At 43.0% G+C, this 20,795-nt stretch overlaps 1 protein-coding gene across 2 annotated transcripts in view; it reads left to right on the forward strand.

Moving 5' to 3' along the window:
* prmt3 (protein arginine methyltransferase 3) overlaps positions 1-20,795 on the forward strand; it is a 287,320-nt gene that overhangs the window by 178,788 nt on the left and 87,737 nt on the right. The window lies entirely within an intron of this gene.

Genomic DNA, 20,795 nt, shown 5'->3' on the forward strand with positions numbered 1-20,795 from the left:
TCCAGTGGTATGGACTAGACGTGCCCAGACATCATCCCTGAAGAAGATGGCAGAGTTTTTCATTGAAATAATGGTTATAATCGATACCTACACCCGGCTTGAAGCCCGAAAGGAGTTTACTAGTCAGTTATTAATTGCTTTTTAACTGTACACACTGAGTTATGTCCAGGAGTAAATGGGGCTCCAGAAGGAAAACGTGTCCTTATAAAAGTACACACACATTTGTTACATGATATTATGAACATGTACATGCATGCCTCTCTAAAAGCTGACAAATGTAAGCTCCTGCATATCCCAGTGTGCAAACCCAAGCTAAATCTGGTTGAGTCAGTTTAATAATAATTCTTCATATTATTGTAAATTCTGCAGATAACTCAACTACTTCTGTACATTATTGCAGGTTCCAAACTACAGGAGGTGATAGGTGCAGTCAACAAAGGACTGTAGATGGTGGAAACTGGTAGAAAAGAAAAATGGGGTGTGGAACCAAATAAGGGAGGTGGGATGGACAGATGAGAATAGTGAAACGAGGGATCCCGTGGAAGAAATGTGTTGCTGTGGCTATATGAGATAGCTGGGAGAGAAGGGAGAGAAGCTGGGTGATTTGGGAGTGAGAGATGTAGGAGGCCCTGGGTAGATCAGATGGAGAGAGAAAGGGACAGAGGTAACAAGTTGCCTGATAATCCGAGTTCCTCCAGCAAGATTGTCTGTTCATCCAGATTCTGGCACCTGCAGTCTCTTGTATCTCTACCAGGATACCCAAAATTGAAAAATTCACTGTGCATGCCCCCAGATTATAGACTCCCTAGATAGAGTGTGAGGTGTTGTTTCTCTATCGCTGTTTCCACTTGGGCCAGTTCAGTCCAACCTTTAGAGCTAGTTCCAGAATGAAGGCAGAACTGTAACAATGACAGTTGGTTAGTCTCCTCTTTTACTGTGAAATGGGTGCCATCACTCTGTCCCTTGTTAGTGACAGAGAGAGCCTGTGGCATGTTGAACTGTTGGGTGAACAGTAGTTTTTGTTGACTCCAAATCACGGTCTCTCTTTGGTGGCTTTGCTGTTGCTTGGTGGGTGGCGGGCACTGACGCTTTTTGCTCAAATGGGGAGGGGGGAGGTTGATGTTTTGCTGCTGCTTGTGTGGGGAGAGGGGGAAGAGGGGCTTTGGGGTTCTAACATTTTTCTGTCGTTCATTCTTTTGGGGTTTTCTTCCGTTTTCGTGGATGTCTGTGAAGGGTAAGAATTTCAGGTTGTATACCGTAATTATACATTAAAATCGAATCATTTCAGTTGGAGCCATTTGAGAATTTAGATCATGTCATCGCTGCCATGATGTTGCTATGGAAATGGTCAGGCAGCACCTCAGGAAATAAAATTGCAGTTATCGGATCAGATGAATCACTGACCAGAAAGACATTGCAGATGAACAACTCACAAGGAAATGACTTTGAAAAAAAATGGTTTCTAACCTTGTTGACTTACAGCTTTTAGAAAGTAATCCCAATGATTGGGTTAATGTATAACCAACTTATTTATTTACTTACTTACTGTCTGTTACGCTGCTGGTGTTTAGGGCAGCAATGAAGATCCTCCATCTCTGGTGGTGTTCAGGGCTTGCTTCATTGTGTCAGTAGCTTCCTCTCGGTTTTCACTACTGTCAGTCATGCAAGCTGGAGACTCAGGAATACTGTTGTGCTCAGATGTTGAAAGATTCTTCATTGCTGTTTCTGTAACAATTTTGTTTTACCAGTCAGGGTTGTTAGCCTTGAGTTGAACCCTTGAACCTGGAGGACGGATTGACAACTCCTAGTCTGGCCTCTACCTTTCGACTTGTTTGGCATGGGTGATCGTATCCAGAGCCAAAGCACAAAGCCCTGACTCTAGCCAGCATTGGTCTCTGGGTCATTGAGACATGGAAGCCTCCAAACCCTATAACAAGGTTGTGGTCCTCTTGGAGGAAAGTATAACCAAGCAGAAGCCTAAAGGTTTTCATGCTTATAAACATTCCTGAATTCCTGAGATCTTTTGAAATCTCATTAACATACACTCAGTAGGTGTATGGTACACCTGCTCGTTAATGCAAATATCTAATCAGCCAATCATGTGGCAGTACCTCAATGCATAAAAGCATGCAGACATGGTCAAGAGAACCAGTAGTGTTCAGACCAAACATCAGTATGTAGAAGAAATGTGATCAGTGACTTTGACTGTGGAATGATTGTTGGTACCAGATGGAGTGGTTTGAGTGTCTCAGAAACTGCTGATCTCCTGGGATTTTCATGCACAGCAGCCTAGAGTTTACAGAGAATGGTACAAAGAAACAGATAAAGCATCCTGTGAGCAGCAGTCCTGTGGGGGGGAAACACTGTGATACTGAGAGAAGACAGGAAAATGGCCAGACTGTTTCAAGCTGACAGAAAAGTGACAGTAACTCAAATAACCGCACATTGCAACAGTGGTGTGCAGAAGAGCATCTCTGAATGCACAGCATATCAAGCCTTGAAGTGGATGGGCTTCAGCAACAGAACGCCACAAACATCCCCTCAGAGGCTATTTTATCAGGTACAGCAGGTTCCTAATAAAGTGGCCTCTGGGTGTAGATGGACAACAGAATGTCCTGAGGTGCCAATTAGGAAGATTACCTTCAGTGTTAAAGGGCAAGCATTATTGCACATCAGAATCAGCTTTATTATTACCAACAAATGTCATGAAGTTTATAGTTTTGAGGCAGCAGTGCAAGGTATAAAAAATTATTATAAATGTTACAATAAAAATCAAATAGTGTGAAAAAGGAATAGCAAGGAATAACACAGGTAATGTTCCTGGACTGTTTAGAAATCTGATGGCAAAGGGGAAGAACCGGTTTCTGAATCACCGAGTGTGAGTCTTTAGGCTCTTGTACCTGCTCCCCAGTGATAGTAATGAGAATGATAGTGATCATGGTTTGATGCGTGGAATGATGTACCATTGACAAAGGCCCCCCCCCCCCCGGTGAAGAGCGGGCACTCGGTCTGGTCACAACTAGTGAGGAAGATCCTGGCTAGGGTCAACCCATGTAAAGCTGCAGGGCCTGATAACATACCTGGTCAGGTGCTGAGAGACCGTGCAGCCCAGTCGTTCTCACAGTCCCCGGTTCTCATAGTCGTTTACAAATATCTCTCTTGAACAGTCTATGGTCCCTGCACACTTCAAGGCAGATAGCATCAGCCCAGTGCCCATGAGGGTGATAGTAACTTGCCTTAACGACTACAGTCCTGTGGCACTGACCTCAATAATAATGAAATATTATTATTATTATTAATCCTGGAGTATTGTGTGCAGTTTTGGTCCCCTAATCTGAGGAAAGACATTCTTGCCAAAGAGGGAGTACAAAGAAGGTTCACCAGATTGATTCCCGGGATGGCAGGACTTTTATATGAAGAAAGACTGGATCAACTAGGCTTATACTTGCTAGAATTTAGAAGATTGAGGGAGGATCTTATTGAAACGTATAAAATCCTAAAGGGATTGGACAGGCTAGATGCAGGAAGATTGTTCCCGATGCTGGGGAAGTCCAGAACGAGGGGTCACAGTTTGAGGATAAAGGGGAAGCCTTTTAGGACCGAGATGAGGAAAAACTTCTTCACACAGAGAGTGGTGAATCTGTGGAATTCTCTGTCACAGGAAACAGTTGAGGCCAGTTCATTGGCTATGTTTAAGAGGGAGTTAGATATGGCCCTTGTGACTAAGGATCGGGGGTATGGAGAGAAAGCAGATACAGGGTTCTGAGTTGGATGATCAGCCATGATCATACTGAATGGCGGTGCAGGCTCGAAGGGCTGAATGGACTACTCCTGCACCTATTTTCTATGTTGCTATGAAATGCTTTGATTGGCTGGTTATGGTCCACATTAAATCCCACTTCCTGCTACCTTGGACAGTTTCCAGTTCACTAATCGCTGACAGTGCCATACCCTCTGCCCTCTACTCTGTCCTGCCCCACCTGGAAAGTGGTGCCTCATGAGCCTGGATGCTGTTTATCGACTTCAACTCAGTGTTTAATACAACCAACCCTCAGGAACTGGTAGGTAGCCCATCCTTGTTGGGTCTCAACACCTCTGTCTGTAACTGGATCTTGGACTTCTTGACAGTCAGTCCGTGTTGGAACAGCTCTCTAGCCGCATCACACAGAGCATTGGCGCTCCCCTGGGCTATGTGCTCACCCTGCTGCTGTTCACACTGCTTATGCGTGACTGTACTACTAAATTCAGCTCAAGCTGACTCATCAAGTTCGCTGCTGACACAACAGTGGCTGGCCTCATCAATGACAACGAGACAGAGTACTAGGAGGAGGTAGAGAGCGAGGAAACAACTTGAGTCCCAATGTGGGCAAGATTAAAGAGATGTTTTGGACTTTAGGATGGTGCAAGCCGACTGCTCCTGGCTCTGTGGAAAGAGTGAGGACCACCAGGTTTCTGACTTACTTACTTACAGCCCATTACGCCACTGGTGTTTTTGGCAGTGTTCAGAGCTTCCTTCATCATGTCAGTAGCTTTCTTGTAGTTTTCACTACTGCCAGCCATGCAAGTTCCAGGTGGAGACTCAGGAATACCATCACACTCAGATGTAGAAGGATTCTTCATTGCTGTTTTGTTTCACCAGTCAGGGTTGTTGGCCCTGAGCTGAACCCCCGAACCTGGAGGACTGGTGGACCACTCTTAGTCTGGCCTCTACCCTTTGACCTGTTAGGCAAAGGTGACCCTACCAAGTGCCAAAACTTTAAAGTTCCTGACTCCAGCTAACATAGCTGTCCAAGTCATTGAGGCATGCAAGCCTCCAAACCCAGCAGCAAGGTTGTGGTCCTCTCGGAGGCACCAAGTTTCTGGGACGGCACATATTGAACTATTTCATCTGGTCGCTTTAGTCAAGAAAGCACAGCAGCCTCTCCTCTTTCTGAGGAGTTTGAGGTGAGTGAGGGTCCTCCCTCTCCCCCTCCTCTCCCAGACCCTCAACATTCTAACCAATTTTTATACGAGCACCATTGAGAGTGTCCTGACCAGCTTCATCACTGCATTATATGGGAATTATAAGGCATCTGACCACCAGACCCTACAATCGATTGCAAGAATTGCTGAGAGGATCATCAGGGTCTCTCTTCCACCCATCCGAGATATATTTCAGGAGCGCTGAGCATTGTCATAGATTTCTCCCATCTATCACACAACCTCTTTGACCCCACTACCACCAGGTAGGAGGTACCATAGCGTTAGGACGGGTCACATTACATATGAAGCACCAGCAGTGTTACACTGTTTACTTGTTTAACTTGTGTCATAAATGCACCTCATGCTATGTTTTATTTCTGTCAATTTATTTGTGGTAATATTACTTTATATGTAGCGTGTATACAGAATGTAGTGTGTTGTACACCTTGGTCCAGAGGAGCATTGTTTCATTTGGCAGTGTTTCTGTATACAGTTGAATGACAATAAACTTGAACTTGATGGTCCTTAATGATGGATGCCACCTTCTTGAGGCATTACCTCCTTTAGTTGTCCTTGATGGTGAGGAGGGTTGTGCCTGTGAGGGAGCTGGCGGAGTCTACAACCCTCTTTCGATCCAGTGCATTGGAGCCTCCGTACCAGGCAGTGATGATCCTGTAAGCATAGATACATTTCAGTGGTTTTTGGGATTATTGATCCCCTTTACTTGTGTTTCTGCTTCTTAATACCTTGAGTGACTTTTGCCTGAAAAATTCTGAGTGTAATATTCTGTTTATTGTTGTATCTGCTGGAGATCTTTGATTTGTGTTTCAGAAATCCATGAGTAAGTGAGAAGATGGAATTTATCATTTAATCCACTTTCATTTTGTCTTTGAGGCTTTATTGATCTGTTGCAGCAATGCTTCTCAGTGTTCACTGCATGAACATAAACCAAGTTTACAACATTTTGCTGTTCATTCCAAGATTCTATTACCAGCTATGTTTCTTGACATGTAGTGCTCAAGTAGTTGTAACATTTTCAAGCTTTGTTTCCTTTTCTTTTAAGTAAATGTCATCTGTTGGGCTCAGCTTGATCAACTGTTAGTCGGGACAACTCAGGGTTCAGTGACCAGGAAGAACAAAGTAACTTCACTCATTGACATCGACTTTATGCTGAAGCTGTCAAGGCAACTTGAGTCAAACTCCAAATATTATCAGGGTAGGAGAAGCTCCATGGAGAAAGCTATCAGATGAAGTATGCTGGCTTTATATTCATTTGAGTTTAGAAGGATGAGGAGTAAGCTTATTGAAACATTAGATTCTAAAGGTGAAGGCCCAGGTACATGCTTGATGTGAGGATCTAATATTAGGTATGCCTCATCTGAATAAGATTGTGTCTATTTGAGGTGAGGAGGAATTTCCTATTTGATGGTCATAACCTTTGGAACTCCATGACCCTGTAAGCTCTGATGGTTGGCTCTTCGAATACAGTGATTATTCAGAGAGACATAGCATAGTAGCAAAGTGGTTAGCATAGTGCTTAGCAGCGCCAGCAATTGGGATATTGGGGTTCAATTCCTGCCACTGTCTGTAAGGAGTTTGTACCTTCTTCTCTTTCACTCGTGGGTTTGCTCTGAGTGCTCTGCTTTCCTTCCACATTCAAAAACCTATGGGTTAGGGTTGGTAATGCATGCTAAGTTGGTGCCAGAAGCATGGCAACACTTGTGGGCTGCACCCAGCATATCTGATGTAAATGATGCAACTCACTGTATGTTTCAATGTTTCAAAGTACACGTGCCAAATAAACCTGATCTTTAGTCTCTTTATTCTTTGGAATATAGGGCAGTCAGTGTTTCTAGGGAGCAGATAGGAAAGTGAAGGTCACAATCAGCGAAGCCATGATCTCATTAATTGCAGAACCTCTCCTTGACTCCAGAGGCCGTACAGTCTATCCCTGCTTTTATTTCCTACTCGCTAATGAAGGTAGTCTCCTGTTTGTTCACTCAACTGCACTGATTCATTGAACTGTTCTAGACCAGCATGAAATCTGTCATGTAAATCCACAGATTGACAAAAATTGGAAAGTTATTGAAGCAAATTTCAAACACTATCATTTCAAATTCTTAATTACATTTGAGTCAGTGTTTATAGCCTGAGGGAAATCAAAGTCACATTCATCACTCCCAATTCATGTCTATCCGGCAGTGAAATGATTTAATTTTTGTCTATTTCATGTACCATATTTGCTTATGGCATACAAGGTGGCCATTTTATGGTCATTCAACAGTAAGCAGACTCTCAGAGCAATCACATTTCCCACCAATTTTCCCTGCATCTTATCTTCCCACATTCCCATCAATTTACTGCAGATTCGACAGCTCATCTCAATCCTAGAGGAAATGTGCTGTGGTGTGTTACCAATCTGCATGAAACTGGAGCACCCATAGGAAAGCAATGCACTCACAAGGAGAATGTGCAAATTCCACCCAGAAACTGCCTAGAATTTCTCTTCACTGACATGGAGAAAGCAAAGGACAGACGGGTTGGTGCAGCAGTGGGAAAGATAATTAAAGTTACTTGCCACCAGAAGCTCGAGATGGTTGTTATGGACAGAACCCAGGTGCTGTATAAATGCTCACAAAGTCTATGCTTGGTTTCACCAGCATAGAGGAAGCCACATTGAGAGAACCAAATGCAGCGAGCCTGGTTGGAACGCCATGACTGATCTCTGTTCACTGAAACTGTGAACAGTAGCTCTACCAGCAATGGTTTACCCTGCACATTGACCTGTCCAAATCTCCGGAACTGGGATTGGGACTTACTTGATTCAGTTTAAGGGGAACATGAGGGGGATCTTCTTTGCTCAAAGGGTGGTGAGAGTATGGAATGAGCGCCAGTGGAAGTGGTAGGTGCGGGTTTAACTTACAGTGGATAAATTTACAAGATATTGTCTGATCTATGATCTACGGGAAAATGTTGAATACATTAGAACTTTATACCCTGGAGCAATGGAGAATGAGATGAGATTTGATAGAGGTATACAAATAATACTTTATACTTTATTGTCGCCAAATAATTGATACTAGAACATACAATCATCACAGCGATATTTGATTCTGCGCTTCCCGCTCCCTGGATTACAAATCGATAGTAAATATTAAAAATTTAAATTATAAATCATAAATAGAAAATAGAAAAATGGAAAGTAAGGTAATGCAAAAAAAACCGAGGGGCAGGTCTGGATATTTGGAGGGTATGGCCCAGATCCGGGTCAGGATCCGTTCGGCAGTCTTAGCACAGTTGGAAAGAAGCTGTTCCCAAATCTGGCCGTACGAGTCTTCAAGCTCCTGAGCCTTCTCCCGGAGGGAAGAGGGACGAAAAGTGTGTTAGCTGGGTGGGCCGTGTCCTTGATTATCCTGGCAGCACTGCTCCAACAGCGTGCGGTGTAAAGTGAGTCCAAGGATGGAAGATTGGTTTGTGTGATGTGCTGCGCCGTGTTCATGATCTTCTGCAGCTTCTTCCGGTCTTGGACAGGACAACTTCCATACTAGGTTGTTATGCACCCTAGAAGAATGCTTTCTACGATGCATCTATAAAAATTAGTGAGGGTTTTAGGGGACAGGCCAAATTTCTTTAGTTTTCTCAGGAAGTAAAGGCGCTGGTGGGCCTTCTTGGCAGTGGACTCTGCTTGGTTGGACCAAGTCAGGTCATTTGTGATATTGACCCCAAGGAACTTAAAGCTTTTGACCTGTTCCACTTGCACACCACCGATGTAAATTGGGTCGTACGGTCTGCTACTCCTTCTGAAGTCAACAACCAATTCTTTCATCTTGCTGACGTTGAGGGATAGGTTATTGTCTTCGCACCATGCCACCAGGTTCTTAATTTCCTCTCTGTACTCAAACTCATCATTACCCGAGATACGGCCTACAATTGTTGTGTCATCAGCAAACTTATATATTGTGTTCGATGGAAGCTTGGCTACACAATCATGGGTGTACAGTGAGTACAGCAGGGGGCTGAGTACACAGCCTTGTGGGGCACCGGTGCTCAGAGTGATGGTAGAGGAGAGCTTGTCCCCTGTTTTTACAGCCTGGGTCCTGTCTGTGAGGAAGTTGAAGATCCAGCTGCAGATCTGAGTGCTAAGGCCCAGGTTCTGGAACTTAGGAATCAGTTTATTTGGAATGATGGTATTAAAGGCAGAGCGGTAGTCAATGAAAAGGAGCCTTACGTATGTGTCTTTATTCTCCAGGTGTTCTAAGTAGGAATGTGGGGCCAGAGAGATGGCTTCTGCTGTTGACCTGTTGCTCCAGTAGGCGAATTGCTAAGGGTCGAGGTTGACCGGTAGGCTGTGGTTGATGTGTACCAAACCAATCGCTCGAAGCACTTCATAGCAATTGATATCAGAGCCACAGGTCGATAGTCATTCAGGCATGCCACCTTGCTGTTCTTCGGCACTAGGATTATCGTTGCCTTCTTAAAACACGAGGGGATCTTAGACTGAAGCAAGGAGCAGTTGAAGATGTCAGCAAACACTCCAGCTAGCTCGCTTGCACAGGCCTGGAGAACCCGTCCCGAGATGCCATCTGGGCCTGTCACCTTCCTTGGATTTATCTTCAGGAAGGCCCTTCTAATGTCCTCTTCGGTGACGATGAATCTCAATGCCACCAGGTCCGGTTCATCCGGAGGGAGTGGGACGCTCCTCTTCTATTCGAATCTTGCGTAGAACACGTTAAGTTCATCAGGAAGAGAAGCGCCACAGTTATTGATATTCCCAGCCTTTTCTTTGTGCCCAGTGATCTCATTTAGACCCTGCCATAGTCTACTGACATCCCTCTGGTTAGCATGGGCTTCCACCTTGGCTCGATATTGCCTCTTGGTGCCCTTAATGGCTTTCCGGAGTTCATGCCTGGATTCCGTGTAGCAACTGGTATCCCCGGACCTAAAAGCCGCAGGTCTAGCCTTCAAAAGGGACTTGACCTCATAATTCATCCAAGGTTTCCGGTTACGGAATACCCGGATCGTCTTGCAAGACACACAGTCCTCTGTGCATTTCCAAATAAAGTCCGTGACAGCTGAGGCATACTCACCGAGGTTAGCTGCCGAGTCCTTGAATACTAACCAGTCCACTGATTCAAAGCAGTCACGGAGAACGTCATCCGTTTCCTCCATCCAACGCGACACTACTTTTGACACCGTGACCTTCCGCTTCAGTTTCTGTTTGTAAGCCGGGAGGAGGAGTACAGCCTGAAGGTCCAATTTTCCGAAGTAAGGTCGTAGGATGGAACGGTAGGCATCCTTGACTGCTGTGTAGCAGTGGTCAGGTATATTCGGGCCTCTAGTGAGGCAGGAGACATGTTGGTATAACTTTGGCAGCGCCTTTCTGAGGTTGGCCTAGTTAAAGTCCCCGGCTGTAATGAGCAAAGCCTCCGGATACCTGGTCTCAAGTTCACTGATTTTGGCATACAGTATGTTCAGAGCACACTACACGTCCACCTGGGGGGAATGTCGACTGCTGTCAGTATGACTGAGGTGAATTCCCGTGGCAGATGGTAGGGACGACTCTTCACTGACAGGTGTTCCAGGTCCGGGCTGCAGGAGCTTGTCAGTGCCACTGTGTCCGAACACCACGCAGTGTTGATCAGTAGGCAGACACCACCTCCCCTTGTCTTGCCCAAAGACGCCGTGCAGTCCATCCGATGGATCGAAAATCCCTCCAGTCGGATGGCACAGTCGGGGGTGGCAGGGGAGAGCCAGGTCTCAGTGAAACAGAATACACAGCAGTTCTGCATCTCCCTGCAGTAGGTGAATCTCCCTTTAAGATCATCCACCTTGTTCTCTATGGCTTGCACATTAACTAGTACGATGGTGGGCATAGGGACCCTGAAGCCCCTCAGCTTCAATCTGACCAGCAGCCCAGCTCTTTTCCTACGCTTCCTCAGTAAATAGTGCATCTTTCCAGGTTTCCATTGATGCAGTGTGTTGTTGTCAGCCCTTTGAGGTTGGTGGACACGTCCTGCGGGGATCGATCGGCGGGTCGTGTCGTCGGGTGCTCCAGGTCGGGCCGAGTGACAAGGGAGGCTCCGCTGCCACTTCCAGCTGCTGGGGGCCTGGGCTGTCGATTGGGTCGGGCCCCGAAGGCGACACTTAATCCTGGATGGCCGGGCTTCTGGCTGAAACAAGTCAGTAAGCTGAGTCACGGTTGCAGAGGCCTCCGCTCCAGCTGAGCCTCGGGCTCGATTTCTGAGGTTGGCAGCGGAAGGCTCACTTCCGGCAGCTGTGGATGTCCACCAACGGGGCTTTACGGTGGTCGCTCCGGGGAAGCGTCTGGGGCACCTTGAGGTCTCCGACATCACTTCTGTGTGGTCGTCTGCTCCGGAGAGGTGCTGGTCGGAATGGGCTGTGTCTCCAAGCGCTCCAACACGGTAACAGACTGTGGGTCTCCGGGAACGTGGTGGGCCTCGGATCAGGCCTCGCTGGTCGGGTCCAGGTGCGGCCCGGAGTTTAAGAAGCAATTCTGGCGCGGTGTTCTCCAGCTGGATCAGTAGCTTCGCCAAGATCAACAAGATCTTGCTAGATGTAGCAGATTGAAGGTTTAGAAGGGTTTCCTGGGTGTAGGATAGTGTAGAGGGCAGTTTGCTTGGGCGTGCACGTGCAGAGTCGCCAGTTACCAGTGCCATCTTAAATCCATCAAATTATAAGGGATATAGATATAATAAATACAAGCTTTTTCCACTGAGGGTCTGTGAGATGAGAACTGGAGGTATTGTTCAGAGTGAAAGTTGAAATATTTAAAGTGAACCTTATGGGGAATTTCCTTAGTGAGAGGGTGGATGTGGGTTCAACTGCAACATTTAATAGAAGTTTGGATAAGTGCATGGATGTATGTGGTATTGAGAACTATGGTCCAGGTGCATGTTGATAGAACTAGGTAGAATAATATTTCGGCATAGACTAAAGGGGCCGTAGTGCTCTCTGATTCTATTTAGGAGATTCTAATCTGCGTAATTTGTGCATTTCATGAAGAACCTTTACCAATATTCCTTTTGTTCTTAATTATTTGCCTAGAGTTTAAAATATTATGATGAAGTTGTGGGACCATTTCTTTTCAATGTGATTTGTCTTATAGTGTGGAATTGATCATCCCCAATTGGTTCTGATGTGATGAAATAAGCCCATAAAATCCATCACCAATGTATATGAGATCTTTTGTCTCTAAAATAGCAAGGCCCCTGTTTTGGAAGTTTGTTTGCCAACTACAGTGACTTGAAGTAGTTTAAAATAAGGAAGATTCAACTTTTGTGTTTTTTTCCTTATTTCACATTCCTCCCACTTGTTTTATTGGATTAATGAAATTCCTCTTAACAGCTTGGAATTTTCAGAAGAAAGTGTGCCTTGGGCTTATTTGAATGTGCTATAAGCTCGAGAAAATCCATTTACTCTGAATTCATGGAGAAAGTGTGTGGCATTTTCAAGGCACCGAGTTTCATTCAAAACCAGCCTCAGTGCAAACATCATATCTGGGTGTAAAAGTTAAACTCAAGGTGTGAACAGAGTATTTGTGAATACTGCGCAGAAATCCATTCTCTTTCCATAGCACCAAGCTGGCTGCATACTTTCATGGGGTAACACAGTAATGTAACACTATTACAGTGCTAGCAACCCAGGTTCATTTCCCACTGCTGTCTGTAAACATTTGTACAATCTCCCCATAACTGTGTAGGTTTCCTGTGGCTGCTCAGTTTTTTCCTGCATTCTAAAGGTGTACAGGTTAGTCAGTTAATTGGTCACATGAATGTAATTAGGCAGCATGGGCTTATTGGGCTGGAAGGGAGTGTTGCCATATGGTTTCACCAAAACATAAAAGTGAACACATCACACCCTGTTTCTAAGATTCATTCTATTGACAACAATAGAATGGATTTTGTAGCTATATTAGAATACATAAGCCCAACTGTGCATTTAGCTGAATGAATACGGTATGTATTTTAGGAATAACACTTCTTTCTGAAAAAATGTTAAGGGATATATTTGGTGGTGAAGGACTTTGTTGTGCTGCCTTTACATTTTAGCTTAAAGTAAAAGTAGAACACAATACTTGAGCTGAGTACCTTGCATCTTGTCAGAAATAAATTGCTATATCTTACCTTTATATTGTGCTTTTAAGCACACAAATTTCCTCATGTGGCTTCACAGAAAGTAATGAATGAAGTCAAGCAAAAAAAAAGGGTCAAGGAACTGTGTTGAATAGATTTATAGCTTGAACTGTAAATCATCTGTGATCTTGTTGACTGGTAGGATATGCCTTTGTGAATTAAGTGATCATTCCCTGCTCAGAAGCACAAAGGAACTCTGCAGATGCCGGAAATCCTGAACAACGCAGAGTGCAAGAGGCACTCAGCAAGTTGGACAGTATCTATGGAGGCAAATAAATTGTTGACATTTAAGTCTAAGACCTTTCATCAGATCCCGATGAAGGTTCCTGGCCCAGAACGTCAACTGTGTATTTCCCTCCATGTTTCTACATTGCTCTGAAAATCTTAAAAGAGAAAAAGGAGGAGAAAAAGGCTTAGGAGTCTAGGAAACAAATTTCAGAGCTTAGTGTTCCCAAGATTTAGCCTGAAGGTTCTCAGCATTCTGAGTTCTCGACTTTGATCACTCACAAGCCAGAAGTTGCCAGTTGTCACTGGGCACTTTTCCTCCGACCACCTGGTAATTACAATTGTATTTCTCTTCTGGGAATCTTTTGCTGGGCATTCAAACTTTGTGGCTAGCGCAGCATTACTGACTGGGTGTAGTAATGACCTCAGTGAATTCAGACCCATAATCACTTGAAAGTGATGTCACAGGTAGGGAGCTTTTGACACATTGGTCTTCATAAATTAATGCACTGAGAACAGGAGTTGGGATTTTTCATTGAAGTTGTATAAGACATTTGTGAGGTCAAATTTGGACTATTGTGTGCAGTTCTTGTCACCTACCTACAGGAAAACTATCAAGAAGATTGATAATATCTGTTATAAATTTACAAGATGTTGCCCAGAGTTGAGGACCTGGGCTATGGGGAAAGGTTAGGAGATTTGATAGAGATATACAAAATTATTAGGGGCATAGATAGGATAAATGCAAGCTTTTTCCACTGAGGTTGTGTGAAACTGGAGCTAGAGGTTATAGATGAAGGGCAAAAGGTGAAATATATAAGGGGAACCTTATGGGAAATTGTGGAATGAGATGCCAGCAGAAGTGGTGGATGCTGGTACAATTGCAACATTTAAGTGAAGTTTGGATAAGTATAGGGATGGGAAGGGTTTAAAGGCTATGCTTCAGGTCTGGGTTAATGGGACTAGGCAGAATAATATTTCAGCACAGACTAGAAGGCTAAAGGGCCTGTTTCTCCACTGTAGTGTTCTGTGACCCTGGTGGGGATGTTGGCCAGGGTGAATACGCTGACCTTGCAGTGAACTTGAAGAACTTCACAGAGACAACATTAGTATTTTAACAGTGCCCTAAGATTTCTGTAACAAGTAGTCCAGGTCTCCTCCATAGCAGGAGGTAAGGGTTTCCTGCTGCTCAGTAGGCCATGATTTTTGAGCCAGTTTGGAGCAACTCATCTATCACAGTTAACAACTGAATGACTGGATCATATGGAAAATGGCAAACTTTCATTTGCAAGGCAGATTATTTTCCAGAGTAAAAGGTTATAGCGAGGACCTCCTCCTAGTTACCTCCAAGATGTACATAAACCTAAGCTTATAGAGCACTTAAGAAGTGGAATGGTTCCTGTCTCTTTTGACAAATGCATTATAAGCATTGCAAATGTAGAAACAGCATGCACTGCACATTTACAAAAGAGCAGCTTCAACTGTATTTCTTCATGAATGTACCCAGTCATTTGCCAAGTTTGCAGTGCCCTCTGCAACTGGTTTTGGGTGTCGAGATAATGATGGAAGTAAAACAGACTGATAGGTACATTATTCTCTCCTTATGTTGACATCACCATTCTGTGACATATTGTCAAACATCACAAGGTAGAAGATGGCATGATTTATCTGCTCCTGATATATTTTATTACTATTATTGTCCAAGGCAAATGCCCTGACTTTCCATGGGAAAGCCCATCTTAAATAAGGAACTTCTTCATTCAAAATGGCCAGCTTTTGTTGATTAGCATGTGTTTTTTTTTGTTTACATAGAGATACAGCTCTGTACAAGCCCTTAAGGCCCAACGAGCCTGTGCCTCCCAATTATACCCCCTTGACCAATTAACCTACTTGCTCATATGGGCTTGGAATGGGGGAGAAAACCCATGTGGTCAGGGGAGAACATACAAACAATACACACAAGATGCTGGAGGAACTCAGCAGGCCAGGCAGCATCTATGGAAAAGAGTATGGTTGATGTTTCAGACCGAGACCCTTCAGCAGGACTGGAGAAAAAAAAAAGCTGAGGAGTATATTTAAATGATGGTGGAGGGGAGAGACAAACTCAAGGTGATAGGTGAAACCTGAAGGGGGAGGGATAAAGTAAAGAGCTGGGAAGTTGATTGGTGAAAGGGGAGTTTGATAGGAGAGGCCAGAATGCTATGGAAGAAAGAAAAGGGGTGAGGAGCACCAGAGGGAAGTGATGGGGTCATTGTCTTGCTTGAAAACAAATCTTCTCCCAAGTTGCAGTTCTCTTGCAGATTCCATCAAGTTCTCCTCCAGGATTTCCCTGTATTTTGTTGTGTTCATTTATCATCTACCTTCACAGGCCTTCCAGAGCCTGCTGCACTGAAGCATCCCCACAGCATGATGTAGCCACCCACCATGCTTCATGGTAGGGATGGTGTGTTTTTGATGATGTGTAGTGTTTAGTCTGATGGCCAAAATGCTCAATTTTGGTTTCATCAGACCACAGAACCTTCCTCCAGCTAACTTCAGAATCTCCCACATGCCTTCGAGCTGAGATTAAATGTGAGTTTTTTTCAACAGTGGCCTTCTCTCTGCCACTCTCCAATAAAGCTGCAACTAGTGTAGCACCTGGGCAACAGTTCTTGTATGTGCAGTCTCTCCCATCTCAGCCTGTGAAGCTTGTAACTCCTCCAGAGTTGTCATAGGTCTCTTGGTGGCCTCCCTCACTCGTCCCCTTCTTGCATGGTCGTTCAGTTTTTGAGGACTGCCTGCTCTAGGCAGATTTACAGCTGTGCCATGTTTTTCTGTTTCTTAATGATTAACTTAACTGTACTCGAAGGGATATTCAGTGACTTGGAAATTTTCTTGTATATTTCCTGACTTGTGCTTTTCAATAACCTTTTTGTGGAGATGCTTAGAGTGTTCTTTTGTCTTCATGGTGTAGTTTTTGCCAGGCTACTGACTCACCAGCAGTTGGACCTTCCAGATACAGGTGTATTTTTACTACAATCAATTGAAACACCTTGACTGCACACAGGTCTCCAAAATCAGATCTCCATTTAACTAATTATGTGACTTCTAAAACCAATTGGCTGTACCAGTGATAATTTGGTGTGTCATTTTAAAGGGGGGGGGGTGAATATACTTATGCAATCAATTATTTTGTGTTTTATATTTGTAATTAGATTAGTTTGTAGAGATCTGCTTTCACTTTGACACAAAGGAGACTTTTTCTGTTGATCAGTGTTAATACAGCCAAATTAAATCACTGTTAATCATGTTGTAAAACAATAAAACATGAAAACTTTCAAGATGGGAGAATATTTTTAAAGACACTGTAAATAATAATTTGCTTAACCACTCTTTTTGCAAAAATAGGTTACCTCACATAATGTTCAAATTTATTGTCATGGGCATACAGTGCATTTCCAGGGTAATAAATGCCATGAAAATTAGCTTATTGTAGCAATACCACAGTACATTATGAACATGATAGATATAAATTAACATGAACTTAAATTAACATAAATTATACATACATAACCAAATGAACATAACATTAATGCAAATAGAGGAAGGGAAACTGCAGTCTATTGCATTTGTCAACTTTTGTCCATTTACTTTACTTCTCTATTCCTCTTTGCAGGATCTTGTGTCCTGTTCAGACTTGCTAACCCAGCATTTTTTGTAGTTGATTTGCTGATGATTCATCAGTCCCAATATATCAGTCCCTCTCTCACGATGGTGTCTGAAAAGAGGATGCTGTCTAAGTTGCATGCCATCTTGGTCAATGTCTCCCATCCACTACATAATGTACTGGGTGGGCACAGGAGTACATTCAGCCAGAGACTCATTCCACCGAGATGCAACACAGAGCGTCATAGGAAGTCATTCCTGCCTGTAGCCATCAAACTTTACAACTCTTCCCCTGGAGGGTCAGACACCCTGAGCCAATAGGCTGGTCCTAGACTTATTTCATAATTTACTGGTATAATTTACATACTACTAGTTAACTATTTATGGTTCTGTTACTATTTATTATTTATGGTGCAACTGTAATGAAAACCAATTTCCCCTGGGATCAATAAAATATGACTATATGTAGTTAAGGCCTCAGCACAGATTCCTGGTCAGCACAGATTCCTGGCACCCCACTAGTTATTGATTGTCAATTATCTACCATACTTTTGAAGGCCTTTTTAAACAGTGTTTTCATATCTGTTAGAAAAATTATTAACACTTCTCTTGAAACTGGAGTTTTTCCAGAAGCTTCAAAATGTGGCTCTCAAACCCCTGCTTAAAAAGCCAAACCTTGATACTAACTAACTACAGGCCTATATCAGATCTCTCCTCCTTGGCAAGGTCCTTGGGAAAATCATTTTCAACTACCTCAACAACTTTTTGAGTGAGAACAATATTCTAGAGAAGTTTCAGCCCTGTTTTATTGTAAGCAACAGCACGGAGATATCCCCCACCAAAATTGTCAGTAACCTTAAGCTCAGCACTAATGGTAGGGACTTAGTTCTAATTCTTCTAAACCTAAGTGCTGCTTTCGACACAATTGACCACAATATCTCCTCAATCACCATAAGAACTAGGTTAGCCTTTCTGGTGATACCCTTATATGTTTTTTTATCTGTCTTGGAGACCAATTTTGTAAGAGATACAGTGTACCTTTTGGTGTTGCTCAGGGAAGGTGTCTTAGTCCCTTACTCTTCTCCTTATACATTGGAGAGCATAAAATTGATTTCCACAGATGACACACAATTGTATATCTCGGTTGAGCCTGATGATAACACCCTATCTTCTCTGACATCTGGTATGGCTGCAATAAACAAATGGATAAGCAATAACTTACTAAAGCTAAAGGAAGATAATACTGAAGTACTTTTAGTTGGTGCCAAGCCCAAAAGAGATAAACTTTCTATCAACTTAGGAACTTGGCTGCCTTTGTAAAATCAAAAGTAATATGCCTGGGTGTTAGGCAACACACATCAAAGTTGCTGGTGAACGCAGCAGGCCAGGCAGCATCTCTAGGAAGAGGTACAGTCGACGTTTCAGGCCGAGACCCTTTGTCAGACTCTTCCTAAAGATGCTGCCTGGCCTGTTGAGTTCACCAGCAACTTTGATGTGTGTTGCTTGAATTATCAGCATCTGGAGAATTCCTGTTGTTATGCCTGGATGTTACCTTTGATTCAGATTTGAGCTTTAAATCCCACATAAAAAAAAGTGACCAGAGCAGCATTTCTACACTTAAAAAATATTTGCAAATGTAAAATGGTTCAAAGGTTTATTGTCAAAGTATGCATGTACAATACAACTCTGATAGTTGTCTTCTCCAGATAGCCATGAATTACAGAAAGACCATGAGAATTGACATAATCTCCCCCTGACCCCCCCCCCCGGTACAAAAAAAAGGAAAAGAAAAAAGAAAGAAAACTCTCAGACCACAAAAACCACTCCCTCTCCCCCATTTCTGTTTCTGTCATATGATGCTGAAAAACTAATTCACGCCTTTATAGTGAATAAGCTGAATTACTGCTCTATACTTTTTACTGGCCTTCCAAAGCAATCTGTTGACAAACTTCAACTCATTCAAAATACTGCTGCTAGGCTTTTAACTAAAACCAGGATGAGGGAGTATATCACTCCTGTCCTTAGTACTCTGATTGGCTTTCTGTATCTTTCAGAATTGATTTTAAAATTATTTTACTTGGTTTTAAAGCTCTCAATAGTCTGGGACCAGAGTACATCACAGAACAACTTAATCCTGCTCGAGCTCTCAGGTCTTCTTCCGCTTGTTTCTTAAATTTAAACAATGTTCCTCAAAAGAAAATTGGCAAGTCAGCTTTTTTGAACTACTCCCTTAAACTATGGAACTCAATACCTAAAACTATAAAGGATGCAGACTCAGTTGACACTTTTAAATGCCAGCTCAAACCCTATGTGTTTAACCTTTCTTGCCTTTCATCTTGTCTTTAATTTTTACGTTTGTACTTTAAATCAATGTAAAGCACTTTGAACGACATCATCTGTGTGAAAGGTGCTCTATAAGTAAGTTGTTATTATTTACACGAGAAATTCTGCAGCTGCTGGAAATCCAAAGCCATACACCCAAGATGCTGGAGGAAATCAGCAGGTCAGGCAGCATCTCTGGAAAAGAGTAAACAGTCGAAGTCTTGGGCAGATACCTTTGTTCAGGACTTGAAGTCTTGATGAAGGGTCTTAGCCCGAAACATCTACTGTTCACTCTTTTCCAGAGATGCTGCCTGTTCTGCTAAGTTCCTCCATCATTTTGTGTGAAGATGTTGTTATTATTATTTTTTTAATTTATTTTTTTCTCAGCTCAAGCTGGTAAAGCCTGAGATACTGGCAGAGCCAAGCACACTCATTTCTCAATTGTTAAGAACGTTCGGACTGTTCTAGTGGTGTTTAGTATTGTGGCTTTCTGGAGATTTACATAAATTTTATGGTGTAGGCTTAATTGTTTAATGCTATTGTGTAGTGTCTTTGGGATGATACCAGTTACTACTGGGACAATGTATATCCTGTTCATATTCCATAGTCTTTCAATTTCCTCTTCAGTTCAGCATATTTCTAATGTTTTTCACTTATTGATTTCTGTATGCTATGTGTGTTTGGAATGGCTATATCTATTAAGTAAGTTGTTCTTGCTTCTTTATCATGTAATATTATATCTGGGTGGTTATTATGGGTTGTCCTATCTATAATAATGGATTGATCAAAATATAATTTGTGGGACTCTGATTCTAAAACTGAATCAGGCTTGCATTTATAGTAAGGCATGATGTCTTTTATGAGTTGTATTTTAAAGCAAGCTTTTAGTGAATGATGTTTGTCATTTGATTGTGCCTGTATAAGTAATCAGATTGAGTTAAACTGCTGTAGGATCCTGTAATGTGTTGGATTGTTTCTGCTTTCTCAAGGCACTTCCTGCATTTATCATCTTGAATTTATTGGTCTTTTATTATGTATTTTTGATATTTTTTGTGTTAACCACCTGCTCCTGTGTTGCCAGAAGGATGCCCTCTATTTCAGGGAGGAAGTCTCCAACTCTGAACAATGTGTTCGACACCTTGTCGACATCTAATTTGCTCATGTCATCAGGATGTCTTCCATGGAAGGTCCATAAGACATAGGAGCAGAAATAGCCATACAGCCCATCGAATCTGCTCCACCATTCCATCATGGCTGATCCCGAATCCCACTCAACCCCATACACCTGCCTTATCTCCATATCCTTTGATGTCCTGACCAATCAGGAAATTATCAGCTTCTGCCTTAAATATACCCATGGACTTGGCCTCCACTGCAGTCTGTGGCAGAGCATTCCACAGATTCACTGCTCTCCAGCTTGAAAGAATTCCTCCTCACCTCTGTTCTAAAAGGTTGACCCTCAATTTTGAGGCTGTATCCTCTGGTTCT

Source organism: Mobula hypostoma, chromosome 11 (assembly GCF_963921235.1).
Source record: "Mobula hypostoma chromosome 11, sMobHyp1.1, whole genome shotgun sequence".
NCBI lineage: Eukaryota > Metazoa > Chordata > Chondrichthyes > Myliobatiformes > Myliobatidae > Mobula > Mobula hypostoma.